The sequence below is a fragment of the Myotis daubentonii genome, chromosome 2, assembly GCF_963259705.1.
Source record: "Myotis daubentonii chromosome 2, mMyoDau2.1, whole genome shotgun sequence".
Classification (NCBI taxonomy): Eukaryota; Metazoa; Chordata; class Mammalia; order Chiroptera; family Vespertilionidae; genus Myotis; species Myotis daubentonii.
In genome coordinates, this window is record NC_081841.1 from 41858919 (window position 1) to 41873676 (window position 14758).

At 42.0% G+C, this 14758-nt stretch overlaps 1 non-coding gene across 1 annotated transcript; it reads right to left on the bottom strand.

Moving 5' to 3' along the window:
- Positions 1 to 14209: 14209 nt before the first annotated feature.
- Positions 14210 to 14314, bottom strand: LOC132229073 (small nucleolar RNA U13). Its single transcript, XR_009451638.1, has one exon. It is a non-coding gene; the product is annotated as a small nucleolar RNA U13 (small nucleolar RNA).
- Between the last annotated feature and the right edge of the window lie 444 nt (positions 14315 to 14758).

Consider the following 14758-nt stretch of genomic DNA (forward strand, 5'->3'; position numbering starts at 1 on the left):
ATAGCTACATAGGAAATCAAGAGTGTCTGCTACATTTCTTAACTCCAAAGGAAGCACTCATGTAAGTCAGCACCAGGAATATTTGAGAAACCAAAATGGGGGAAACATTAATATCAAACATTTTAGGAATTTTAATGACAAATGAAGTCTTTAAGTCTCCGCTGGTACAGACTCAGGTACAGAAATTTAGTAATCTTTGCCCATACTTCTAAATCAGTGATTGCTTTCCCATCCGTGGTCTTTATTGCTGATTCATTAAATACACTAAATTTTGTCAGATTCAATGATAATTTTCTACCTCCAAATGATTAAGGTTTTCATCATTTTAAATTGCTTCATTATCTTGAGTATCATTTATTATGCTTCACTTATGCACATAAATTTATTTAAATATTTTCATAAATTATAAAAAGGTTTTAATATAGCAAAAGCATGTGTTACTCTGGACATACTTTTCTCAAAACAAAAAGCTAAAGGTATTTTTAAAGAATTAAAATCTGATAATAATTATAATTCACTCAAAGCATTTACTATATACTATATGCTATGCATTATTCAGTTTTTATACATATCAATTCATTTAATATTCCCCTAAACCATGTAAGATAAGTAGATTTACTATCATCACTTTCAACTGAAAAAAATAAGAGACAGGTTAAGTTACTTGTCCAATGCCAAAACTCTAACAAGGGTCAGAGCTAGGATTTAAATTCAGGTAGCCTGTTTGCAGAGTCCTGTACTTAATTAGCACAAGTGATAAGAAATACTTCTTAACATATATGGTGGGGTCTTCTATGAACATTAAAAAGTTTCTTCTATCTGAAAAGTTTTATTTAAATAAGTTTTAAATAGTCTGTTAGAAAATACCTTCAAGTGATTTGCCATTATCTAATAGTAACTTAATGACCATTTAACACATTATTTTAGAATCCCTTCATTGAATGGCTCTGTGATTAAGTTGGAGAAACTCTATTGGACATAAGGAAATGGCTATATTTATCTTATTATAATAGAAATTCCCAGATAATTTAAACATTAAAAACATAGATTAGTGGTATAGGAAGTCTCAGCCTTTGTTCCCCTATAGAAATAATTATTTAACAAACATATACCAGCCAAAATATCTTTATGAGATTTCTAGAATTCAGTTAAGAAGTTACAGCACCCCACACTAGTACAAAGACAAGAATATCCACATTGAAATGGGTAAGAGAGCAATTTCAGCCCCTTCACATGCCAACACAGCTCACAGCTCAGCATCAGGAAAGAATGCCTCTACTCATGACTTCTCTGGAGCAGGGAGTATGGAGAGAGAACACCTCCATTTATAACTTCTCTAGGTGGGACATATTTAGAGAGTGAAGCTTGCATCCAACATTTTGGCTTTTCAAAGGGCTTCGCAAGAGACTGATTTCTGGCTTGGCTCATTGAGACCACTGGTGAAACTAACATAGTTTGGGTGCCTGGGGCCAATGAGAACAAATAAAGAGTGGAGAACACCTGGCTACAGCTAGTACAGCCACACAATGGGGAAAAGATAGTCTCTTCAATATATGGTGTTGGGAAAACTAAATATCCACAGGTAAAAGAATGCACTTGGACCCTTATCTTACACTATACACAAAAGTATACTCAAAGGCTTAAACATAAGTCCTGAAACTATTAGACTCCTAAAATAAAACATAGGAGAACTGCTGTATATTACTGATCTTGGCAATAATTTCTTGGATATGACAAAAAACACAGGTAACAAAAGCAAAAGGAGACAAGTGGGACTATTTCAAACTAAAACCTTTTTCACAGTAAAGGAAACAACAAATGAAAAGGCAACCTATAGAATGGATCAAATTATTGCAAACTATCTATCTGATAAGGGGTTAATATCCAAAATATAAGAAACTGCCCAGCCAGCATAGCTCAGTTGTGAGCATTGACCTATGAACCAGGAGGTCGCAGTTTGATTCCCAGTCAAGGCACATGCCCAATTGTGGACTTAATCCCCAGTGAGGGATGTGCAGGAAGCAGCCAATCAATGATTCTCTCTCATCATTGATGTTTCTCTCCCTCTGCGTTCCTCTTTGAAATCAATAAAATTATATTTTAAAATATATAAGAAACCCATACAACTCAATAGCAATAATAATAATCTGAATTAAAAATAGGCAAATGATTTCAATAACATTTCTCCAAAGACATACAAATGGCCAACAGGTATATGAAAAGATGCTCAAGATCCCCAATTATCATAGAAATGCAAATAATTAAAACAACAATGAGGTATCACCTCACACCTATTAAGATACTCATCAAAAAAAGGGAGAGAGAGAGAGAGAGAGAGAGAGAGAGAGAGAGAGAGAGAGAGAGAGAGAAAAGGAAGGAAAAAAGAAGGAAGGAAGGAAATTAGTGTTGGCAAGGATGTGAAGAAATTGGGACCCATGTTCACTGCTGGTGGAAATGTAAAATGGTAGATCTGCTATGTGAAACAACATTGAGGTTTAAAAAATTAAAAATATAACCACCATATGATCCAGCAATTCCATTTCATGGTATTTATGCAACAGAATTGAGATCAGGATCATGAAAAGGTATTTGGCCCTCCCCATGTTAATTACAGCATTATTTATAATAGCCAAGAGGTGGAAACCTAAATGTCTGCCAATGAATGAGAAGATAAACAAACTGTGGTATGTACATACAATGGAATATTTTTTTCAGCCATAAAAAAGAAAGAAATTGTGTCTTAAGCTACCACACAGGTGAACTTTGAGGATATTATGCTAAGGGTAATAAGCCAGTCACAGCGGACAAATACTGCATGAATCAAATTACATAAAATATTGAAAATAGTAGAACTTATAGAAGCAGAAAGTAGGATGATGGTTGCAGGGCTGGGGGAGGAATGGGAAGTTGCTGTTCATAGGGTATAGAGTCCCCTCTTGGCAGAGTCACCCAAAGAAATGGAGAGATCAGTTATCATCAAAGCTGGTGTAATACTGAATTGTTTCAAAACCAACATATAATTGATGCCAAGTAAAAGCACTATTTACCCATTAAAGTAGGACACTATTGAATAAATGAAGTACAATTGAAACATTAAAAACATAAAAGGAATGATTTGTCAGAAATAAAACACTGAACTTTTATTTGTTTTAATATATTTTTATTGATTTCAGAGAGGAAGAGAGAGAGAGAGATAGAAACATCAGTGATGACAGAGAATCACTGATCAGCTGCCTCCTGCACGCCCCCTACTGGGATTGAGCCTGCAACCTGGGCTTGTGCCCTTGGCAGGAATTAAACCCTGGACCATTCAGTCCGCAGGTCTCTAGCCACTGAGCCAAACCAGCTAGGGCAAAACACTGAACTTTAAATCACAAGCTGGGTTTTTGCAAGTAACTAGTCAAGTAATTTAATCTCTCAAAATCTGGTTCCTTAAATTCAACTTGTCCCCTAGCCTCAGTGTTCAGAGTCTGGTTCTGCTCAGCTGGCTCCTCTGCCTGGGATGCCCTTAAACCACTCCATGGCCTGGGAAACTTTGCCTCCACCCCAAAGCAGGATATGTCAACAATCTCAGATTTCATCCACATCCATAATTCCTTCCCAAGTTTTTGGTCACATCTGTATGATTCCATTAAACTTGAGGAGGAAAAAAAAATAAACTAGGATTAAAAGGGCCTCTTCTCACAGTTTGCCTTAGGAAAGGTCAGCCTCTTCTCAAAATAGGCTAAACGCCTCTGAGGTTTAGCCCATGCAATCAAAGAGGAATTATGTACTCAAGTCGAAGCTAAAATTAGGATCCCAGAATTCACCATACTGAAACTGCAAACGAACAGAAGACCAGAATTAAGAAATAGACATTAAGCAGAAACATGATTTAGGCTGACCAAATCGATGGCTGACAGTTTTCACTCTCATTTCTTATTGGGGCACAGGGCAGAGATCAAATCAGACACAAAGCAGTGATGGCGAACCTTTTGAGCTCGGCGTGTCAGCATTTTGAAAAACCCTAACTTAACTCTGGTGCCGCGTCACATATAGAAATTTTTTGATATTTGCAACCATAGCAAAACAAAGACTTATATATTTTTTTATCTTTAAATTCTTTATTAGTTAAGGAATTACAAATGTGTCCTCATCCCCCCCCCTTTAATCCCTATCCTCCCCCCCCCCCAACTCATGTTCTCATCCCCCTGTTGTCCATGTCCATTGGTTTGGCTTATATGCATGCATACAAGTCCTTTGGTTGATCTCTTCCCCTACCCCGACCCTCCCCTACTTTCCCTCTGGGGATTAATTGTCTGATTGCTGTTTCTCTGTCTTTGGATCTGTCCCTGTTCATCAGTTTATGTTGTTCTCTATAGTCCACAAATGAGTGAGATCATGTGGTATTTATCTTTCTCTGACTGGCTTATTTCACTTAGCATAATGCTCTCCAGTTCCATCCATGCTGTTGCAAAAGGCAAGAGTTCCTTCTTTTTTACCGCAGTGTAGTATTCCATTGTGTAGCTGTACCACAGTTTTTTAATCCATTCATCTGCTCATGGGCACTAAGGTTGTTTCCAAATCTTAGCTATGGTGAATTGTGCTGCTATGAACATAGGGATGCATATATCCTTTCTGATTGGTGTTTCTGGTTTCTTAGGATATATTCCTAGAAGTGGGATCACTGGATCAAATGGGAATTCCATTTTTAGTTTTTTGAGGAAGCTCCATACTGTTCCCCACAGTGGCTGCACCAGTCTGCATTCCCACCAGGAGTGCAGAAGGGTTCCTTTTTCTCCACATCCTCTCCAACACTTGTTGTTTGTTGATTTGTATTTTTGATATTTATTTTATATATTTAAATGCCATTTAATAAAGAAAAAAACAAAAAAGTGAGTTCACATGTCACCTCTGACACGCATGTCATAGGTTCGCCATCATTGCACTAAAGTAAAAGGCAAGGGTTCCAGCAACCAATGGTGGAGGATAAGATGTGGGCCTGTGCTTTCCTGGTTTGGAGCTAATCCAGGGACATCCAAGGGGCTGATGTGATGGAGGGCCAGGCACACTGGTTGATCTGTACAAACATCAAAACTGACTTCTCACTTAAGCTCCACAAGGGCTCCAGTCTTTTGTTGTTTTTCCTGTTGTATTTCTAGCTCTTATACTCTTACTACCTGGTCCCTTATTGATACTGAAAAAATATTGGTTCACTAAATATATGTGTAACTTGCAAATAAGGTTTGAATATTGGCTCTAAATAGGTGTGTTCCTTTGATTAATCACTTTATCTCTGAAGCCTTCATTCCCATATCCTTGAAAGGGGAATGATAATAGACCTCTCAGATACATATGAAGTTGAGGTAAGTACCTAGCAGACTACATAGCATATAGAAGTTGTTAAATAAAATGGACCTATCTGCCTTTTGCCTTTAATTCACTGTTCTAATTATTATGACTATTATTTAAAGCAATATTGTGATTTTTTAAAACATAAAGATGATCCTTTTTATGATGTTTTCTTAGAGCAGTGAAAAATTCTCTAATTCTTTCCCATTTAAATGAATTTCAGTTGTGGGAAATTTTAATATACTTATTTACTTCTTTTTAAGGAAAAAATAAAATATACTATTTCTAGATAAGATTTTTTTAATTTTTTAGCATTATTTTTAAAAATATATTTTTATTGATTTCAGAAAGGAAGGGAGAGGGAGAGAGATAGAAACATCAATGATGAGAATCATTGATTGGCTGCCTCCTGCACACCCCCTTACTGAGGATCGAGCCTGCAACTTGGGCAAGTTTCTTTGACTGGAATTGGACCGGGGACCCTTCAGTCTGCAGGTCAACACTCATCCACTGAGCCAAACCAGCTAGGGCAGCATTATTTTTCTTATCCTTTGAATTCCTTGTAAAATCCCTGTTATAGTAATAAGTTTAGTTAGTATAAGATAGCATAATCAAATTTCATTTTTTATTAGAGTGAATTTTAAACTTTACTTAGAAGAGGAACTTAATTTGTGTGTGACCCTGATAAGTAACTTGTAATTCCCTGCGTGTAAACAACCTGTAACGCCCTGCATGTTAACTCCTGATAAATAACTTGTAACTCCTGACAAACAACTTGCAACCCCTGCGTGTGCATCCTGATAAGCCCAGGAGGCCACCAGAGCACACTGATATGAGACACTGAAGAAGCCCACCCATGGGGTATAAAAGAAGGACGCTCACAGCGGCAGTCACACGCCTGTCTGACCTCCACAGACAAGCCGTTCTCTTCCCCTCTGGAAACTGCCGTTCCTGCTCTGCCTTTGAGCCCAGACTGTTAGAGGCCTCTCTTCGAGTCAAGAGACCGAGCTCCTGCCGCGGCGTATTTGACGGCCTCCGTGTGTCTCTGTCAGCGAGTGTCTCCGGGTGGCCTGCCAAGGACTGAAACCCATCAGCGCTCTGGTAAATAAACCTGTGTGATTCTTGCATTGTTTGTTCCCTGTGTCTTCTCTCTTCTTAGTTTTCGGTTAAGCTCGGCCATATTAATTAATAGTAAGTACCCTTTGACGTCTGTATTGGTATATCCAAATGAGGCGCCTTGGGTCACCTGTGCGTAAGTTCCCATAGGAGTGGAACAATCCCTCTTTGTGGACAAAGAGGTCAAATCCAAGATACCCACTGGCTTCTGGCAAATGGTGTAAGTATAGGATTCCAGAGTTGTCATCATCACGCTCAGATGAATCTAAATTTGTCTACATATGCATATCTCTCAGTCACCTACAAACTTATCTTTGCCAGTGGCAATCATAACAGAAGTCAGGGCTGCTGACGACTATTGTGTCTGTGTGGCAGCCAACACTGTGTAACTGTGCACTTTCAAAGCAATACTTGGGGGATTCAAAGACAATGATGAATTCACAGCTGTATTTCCGTTTGTACATAATTAGAGCCTTGAGAAATGATCCCTTTTCATCTGAACAAGATTCTCTGCAAGAAAAGACAGATGGAGCCAAGAAGGCAAATAATGGTGTGATTTGACCAGGATCATTTCAACATGCATTGTATAAAATGTACACAAATCTTTCCCAGTGTGGGTTGTAAAGTAAAAGAACTACTGTGTTAAAAAATTGAACTCCACATTTTCCACAAAAATATTAGACTTGCATCACATTTTAAAATTGAAACCATGTTATTCAAGGCATTAACAAACATATGAATAATTATTCTAAATATAAGTATGACTGCTTTGCTAATGATGGTCTTGTCTAGCCCGTGCACTTGCCTCTACTACTTAGATTGTAACGGGGCTCTGCTTCCCTCCTTACATAAGAGAGCAGGTGCCTGGGCTAAGTATTTTTTACTGCAGTGGGTGGCTCAGGTGTGGTTGCTAACAAGGTGGACAAATCAGAAGCCATCTCTGGCCTTTTCCTAAGTGGAATTCGCAAAATAGAACCTCCTCTCCTTGGGACACAGGCGTCATAGTCCCATCCATGAAAAGGGATGAACCAAGGACAAAATGTGAGAGTTCTGGAGGTCAATGCCAACGTTCCAGTCCTGAGTCTTCCCAGGGCTGCCAGGCTCCAGGGGCTCCCCCATCAACAGCATGGGCTATCCCAGTAGCATTCTAGTCAATCTTCCATTTTTGCTAAAACCCATTTGAGCCGGATTTCGGTGCTTACTAATAAAGAGAGTGTGCACGCCACAGCTGTGCCCTGGCTCTTGGAAACAGTCACCTTCAAATGAATGGGTCATTTTGTATTTATTGGTTTGAAAACTAAAGCGTGGTGGCTTTCTGTATTAGCAGTACGCAGGAGCAAAGTAGATCATGCTTTGTCTTGCCAGTCAAACGAAGAAAATTGGCTTGAAATATTTTTGCCACAGAAGAGACCATTTGAAATATATCGTGCATTACAGGAAATGGGACTAGAAATAACTCCAATTGATGTCATCTTTGTGTAATTTTCATTTCTGCTCACATTTCTCTAGATAATATGTCAAGAAAAGAGAATAGATGTAATCTCTCAAAATACAACAAAATGCCTGTGTATTTTTATTTGGAGGTGCAATCCCCTGTTTTCTTCTAAAGTGAGTTGCCCCTGGATAGAATGCCTTGCTTGCTGAACTGTTGTTAAACAGAAAAATGCAGAGAGGACAACCTAAAGAGAGATGGCACAGGAGCACATTTGGAATAAAGAAATGGCTGTAAGCAACAAAGAAGGAGAGGCTAGGAGGCCATTGGTAGACCTGTGGTTAAGGTGGATTTGGGCTAAAGAAGAATTGCTATAGGAGTTTGGAAATGTTGGATGGGATTTTGACCAGCATTGTTAAATATAATACAACTAGAGGCCCGGTGCACAAAAATTTGTGCACTCGGGGTTGGGAGAGGAGGTCCCTCAGCCTGGCCTGTGCCCTCTCACAGTCTAGGACCCATCAGGAGATAAGGACCTGCTGGTTTAGGCCTGCTCCCGGGTGGCAGAGGGCAGGCCTAATCCTAGGTGTAACCCCTGGTCGGGCTCAGAGCAGGGCCCATTGGGGAGTTGGGGCCCTGCCTCCTCTCATGCACAGAGCAGGGCGGATTGGGAGGTTGCGATGCAACCCTCAGTCATGCTCAGGGTAGGGCTGATTGGGGGGTTGGGGCACCACCCCCTGGCACACTCAAGGCAGGGTCCATAGGGAGGTTGCAGCGCCACTCCTGTCATGCACAGAGCAGGGCCGATCAGAGGGTTGGAGCTCCGCACCCTGTCACACTGATCCCGGGGCTGGGAAGCCTCCCTGCTCCGCTGATCCCAGGGCCAGGACGCCTCTCGGCTCCCCTGATCCCTGGCCCGGAGGCCTCTCGGCTTCGCTGATCACCGGGGCTGGGAGGCCTATGGACTCCGCTGATCACCAGGGCCGGGAGGCCTCTGGACTCCGCTGATCACCGGGGCTGGGAGGCCTCTCGGCTGATCACCGGGCCGGGAGGCCTCTGGACTCCGCTGATCACCGGGGCTGGGAGGCCTCTCGGCTGATCACCGGGGCCGGGAGGCCTCTCGGCTCTGCTGATCGCAGGGCCTCCGACTCCGCTGATCACCGGGGCTGGGAGGCCTCTCGGCTCCGCTGATCACCGGGGCCGGGAGGCCTCTCGACTCCGCTGATCACCAGGGCCGGGAGGCCTCTGGACTCCGCTGATCACTGGGCCGGGAGGCCTCTCGACTCCGCTGATCACCGGGGCCGGGAGGCCTCTCGGCTCCGCTGATCACCGGGGCCGGGAGGCCTCTCGGCTCCGCTGATCACCGGGGCCGGGAGGCCTCTCGGCTCTGCTGATCGCAGGGCCTCCGACTCCGCTGATCACCGGGGCTGGGAGGCCTCTCGGCTCCGCTGATCACCGGGGCTGGGAGGCCTCTCGACTCCGCTGATCACCAGGGCCGGGAGGCCTCTCGACTCCGCTGATCACTGGGGCCGGGAGGCCTCTCGGCTCCGCTGATCACTGGGGCCGGGAGGCCTCTGGGCTCCGCTGATCACTGGGGCTGGGAGGCCTCTCGACTCCGCTGATCACCGGGGCCGGGAGGCCTCTCGGATCCGCTGATCTCAGGGCTGTTTGGCTTCGCTCTGCTTGGAGCCTGAGTATGCAAATTAACCGCCATCTTTTAGCTTCTATAATTAAAACATTGTATCTTTTGGAGTTGTTGCTTCAGGAGCTCAGAGCCCTGCAGCTGCGGGGATCCTTGACTTTCTCCATCGCTGGGGCAACCAAGCCTCCTATTCTCAGCTGCCTGGCTGCCAGCCGCCATCTTGGCTGACAGTTAATTTGCATATCTCGCTGATTAGCCAATGAAAAAGGTATCGGTTGTACGCCAATTACCATTTTTCTCTTTTATTAGTATAGGATATTGCACCCCTTTCTCATCTATTTATCCATAACATTCTCCATAAAATCCACATTCCTTGCTAATGCCTTGTGGAGCTGGATTTGCTTTTGCACGTTGTGACAAAGTGCCATTTCCTGATTCAATGTGGTCACAGGGGCGGGGGGATGACCCAAAGGTTTCCCATAAAGACTTGGTCACATCTTTATTCAGTTGTAAATCATAATTATTCTTAATAATATAATAATCACTGCATAGGTCTGATCATAAGACACTTATGACACTTCCAACTTAAGCTCCAAATTTTTGAATTGTTTGTACTAAGTATTGTCAATTTTTGAAGGGAGGAAAATTAAGTGACTGTCCTTAGGTTCTTTGAAATGGGAAAATGCTGAAAGCACCATCTACAATCCTTAAGTGAGAAGTAATCTATAAAGGATTTTATCCTGGAGACTTTGTCAAATGCTGCATTTCTTATAGACACCAATTTAAATGATCATTATAGTAAAACTAGAGGCCCGGTGCACAAAAATTTGCACTGGGGGGGGGGGTCCCTCAGCCCAGCCTGTGCCCTCTAGGAGTCTGAGACCCCTCGGGAGATAACGACCTGCTGGCTTAGGCCTGCTCCCAGGTGGCAGAGGGCAGGCCCAATCCCTAGGTGCAGCCCCTGGTCGGGCTCAGAGCAGGGCTGATCAGGGGGTTGGGGCGCCGCCACTGTCACACTCAGGGCAGGGCTGATGGGGAGGTTATGGCTCTACCCCGTCACACACAGAGCAGGGTCCGTGGGGGGCCAGGGGGTTGGGGTGCCACCCTCTATCACCCACAGAGCAGGGCCGATCAGGGGGTTGGGGCACCGCCACTCTCACACTCAGGGCAGGGCCGATGGGGAGGTTATGGCTCTACCCCGTCACACACAGAGCAGGGCCCGGGGGTGGGGGGGGGGGGTTGGGGTGCTGCACCCTGTCACACACAGAGCTGCAGGGCGATCAGGGGGTTTGGGTGCTGCCCACTGTCACGCTGATCCCAGTGCCAGGAGGCCTCTCGGCTCCGCTGATCCCGGTGCCGGGAGGCATATTACCCTTTTACTATATAGGGTAGAGGCCTGGTGCACTGGTGGGTGCCAGCTCATTTGCCCTGAAGGGTGTCCTGGATCAGGGTGGGGGTCCCCACTGGGGTGCCTGGCCAGTCTGGGTGAGGGGCTGAGGGCTGTTTTTAGGCTGGGGGTGCCTGAAGCTCCTTTTTTCCTTTTTTTTTTTTTTATTTTATTCTGGGCCAGCTTTAGCTTGAAGCTTGGCTCCAGCTCTTAGGCCTCCGCTCCTGAAAGTAGGTTTCTGGCCTTTGCATACAATGTTGTGAATCTGCTGGCTGAAGTCCGGCGGTATTTGTTACAATGTTTGAAACTGCAGGCTCAAAGGCCTGCAGCGGCAGGCGGGGAAGGTTGGTTTCCTCCAACGATCCTCCGTCACTGAGGCAAGCAAGCCTCATGTTAGTTTCAAGCTGCCTGGCTGCCGGTTGCCATCTTGGCTGACAGTTAATTTGCATATCTCACTGATTAACCAATGAAAAGGGTAGCGGTCATACGCCAATTACCATGTTTCTCTTTTATTAGTGTAGATGCATTTAATTACACATGGTAGAACTAGTTTGTGTCATTTATTAGTAAACAAGAACACCATTATGAAGGTATCTTTTTTCCTCTTTTCTTCCCCATGGAACTCAGCATACATTCACACAAGTATACTTAGCGTCAATTCTACATACCAAGTGGTTTTTAACATTTCAAGGCACAATTGTAGGGCCATATCCTAGAGATGAATGGTTTAACCATTCAGAAACTGGAAAATTTCACTTAGAATCAGGATCTTGAACAGAGAAGTTACAATAAGAGTCTTGGTCTTTGCCACAAATCCTTCTATTTCTACCCTATTTTTCTCTGCTTTCTTTTATAAACTGGGGAAAATAAAGAACCAAATCAGGAGCTCTCCGCGGATAGAATGACAACTCAATGGCTATTTTATCTTCTTTTTCAGAAATACTGTGTAAATATTACCTGAGTAAATGTGTTGGTAATTCAGCAATAGTGGCTCCAGGAATTACCCTACATTCTACTCAAACTAAGAGATGGACACATAGAGATGGAAAGAGAGAGGCTCATAATTTATATTACAGAATGAGTTGTGACAGGAAGCTTTAGATTGCCTTGATTTCTCTATGGAAAATCTGATTATCTTCTTTGAGAGGTTTAAAGTATTAGTTTTTTCTCTTTTCTCCTTTCTTCACCACAGTGAAAATATATCATAATCTGTGCCATAAAAGTACAGGGTACTGAGCTATAATCAGTAATTTGAATACTAATGATTCTCTATACTATATTTATAGGGTATGTATATCCTTAGTTCAAATAATTCAACCCTGTAAGCAATCTCGATTTCAATAAGTTTCAGTAAAATTATGTAAACAGATAGAAGCTCTCCAAATTCAATAAATAATGATACTTCCACAAGTGCTTTATACTATTAATAGGCTTAGCTTTAGCCTTAACTAGCCAATTGTTACAAGGACCATGCTGTTGTCATAGCAACTTTGGAGAAGGTCATGATGAATGGCGCACTGAGTTAGTAAGCTAAAAAGATAATTTAATAGTGACTGCAGTGGTGCCTGCTGGGAGAACAATGTCAAAACTTAGGGGACTGTGCTAATTTCCCAGGTGATGGCTTAGTTGGGGCTTAGTCTAATCAAGCTAAAACAGAATGTATCTGAACATATATTCCTTTCATTCACTCCATTATTACCTACAACTTTGTTTTAAAGAGTCGAGGCTGGTAGTATATGAGTAACATAAACTACATTCCTACACTTTCAAAAATTTTTTTTTCATTTTCTTCCAAATATGGGCCAATATGTATCTTTACTTTTCATATTTATAGTCACTGGTCTAGAGAAAGCCCATATCGTTCATATATAACAAAAGCCTCCACTGAAACAATTATCTTACATATGGGAACTGAGCGCAGAGTAGCTTTTCTTTCAATGTGTCTCCTTATTACTTTAGAAAATGAATATCCTGCAGCTTTTTTTCTGACTTTTTAATGTGGAGATCCGAATGTGAACATCATAAGCTGGAAAATTAAGACATGGTTTTCATTTGGAAATTGCACCTAAAGATACTGTGCAAAATCATTAATTATTTATTGATGTTCCATTTTGCAATTAGCTGATTAAGTAAAATAAATAACACATTTTCTAATGAAGAAAAAATAAATGGACATGCCTCCCTCCTGGGTAACACCAACCAGCAAAGGCTTCCATAGACTTTTCTCCAAAATCTACAGGTAAGCCAATGTTTAGTACTGTGTTTCCTTTCTCTAAAGTACCTTATCCTAATCTGGAATCAAGATAAATTGATAATTTTTTAAAAGACAAAATTAAATTCTTACAAAAAAAAAACACAAAAAAAACAAACAACTGGCATCAACAGAGTTTTTTTTTTAAAGGAAGCTGGGATCCAGTTCAGAAACATAATCCTAAATCCTAAGAAGGCAGGCATAGCTGGGCCACTGATTCAGATTGGTTTAGGACAATAAATTACTCAAGAAGGGTGCTTTCTAGGAAAAAATTAAGTGCAACAGATCATACAGTTTACAGCAGAGAAGTAATTGGGGACATGGAGGCATTTTTCAGTTAGAAAGCAGGCAATTAGAAATGTCCCCATCAGGAGCACTCTAAACTGTCAGTGGTGCCTCCATTTGCTCTCTCTTCCTGCAGACAAGGCCTAGAGATGGAGCAGCCAGCTTTGTCTGTGAGGCACCAAACACAGTAACGGAACATTTCCTATTGGAATAGAAACATAGAAAGAGCTTGGGCATCTCAATGATACCATTGTTGAGCCACCAAATCAATCTTGGACTAGCTGTCTTAGGACTTCTTGTTTTGTGAGACAAGGTCTAATACTGAGAGAATAAGGCCCTCTAAACAAAAAGAAATTCACTTATAATGAGAAGATCTAAATTATTATACCCATTACAACTGAAAAATCATTTAAAACATGGTAAGAACAACATCAAATGAATCTTCAAATTGTATTTATATTCCATTTCTACTATATAATGACTAAAGTACATGTTGTATAGAAATTAAGCTAAGTTGTTTCAGAAAACTACATCTCCATGGCCTTTGCTCTTTTTATAAAACTGCATTACTTTTTTGATAAGTGAAAAATATAGATGGTCCAAAGGCAAAAGATGTAAGACTTTACAGTGAAAATTAATTCCCCTGCCTCCTGCTTCTCTATCCAAAGTCACCCATTGTTACCATTTTCTCTTCTTGTTCTTTCTTCTTTCTTCTCCTCCTCCTTCTCCTCACTCTCCTTTCCTCCTCCTTCCTTTTTTTTCTCACATCAAATGGGTAATGTGTCAATGTTGTAACAAGGTACGAATGGAGGCACAACTCAAGAGCATGAACACCCATTACCAGGTTCTTAAGCCGCCTTCTCCAGAGCTAAACCTTGAATTTACAAACATGCATTTGAAAGGGTTTCAAGAAGGGAATGTTGAAAAGTGGCAGTCCTGCTGAGAGACTGAAGAAGATGATGACAGAAGAGCACTCATTGGCTTTGGAAACATGAAACTCAGTGGTGACTGACAAGTTTTAAACAGTCAGACATTAGATGAGAGTGTGTTTTAAAAAAAAAAAAAAGCACAGAGTCCTAACTGGTTTGGCTCAGTGGATAGAGTATCAGCCTGGGGACTGGGTTCCACTCCGGTCAAGGGCACATGCCAGGGTTGCGGGCTCGATCTCCAGTAGGGAGAGTACAGGAGGCAGCCGATCAATGATTCTCTTTCGTCATTGATGTTTCCATCTCTCTCTCCCTCTCCCTTCCTCTCTGAAGTCAATAAAAATATCTATACTAATAAAAGAGAAAAATGGTAATTGGCGTATGACGA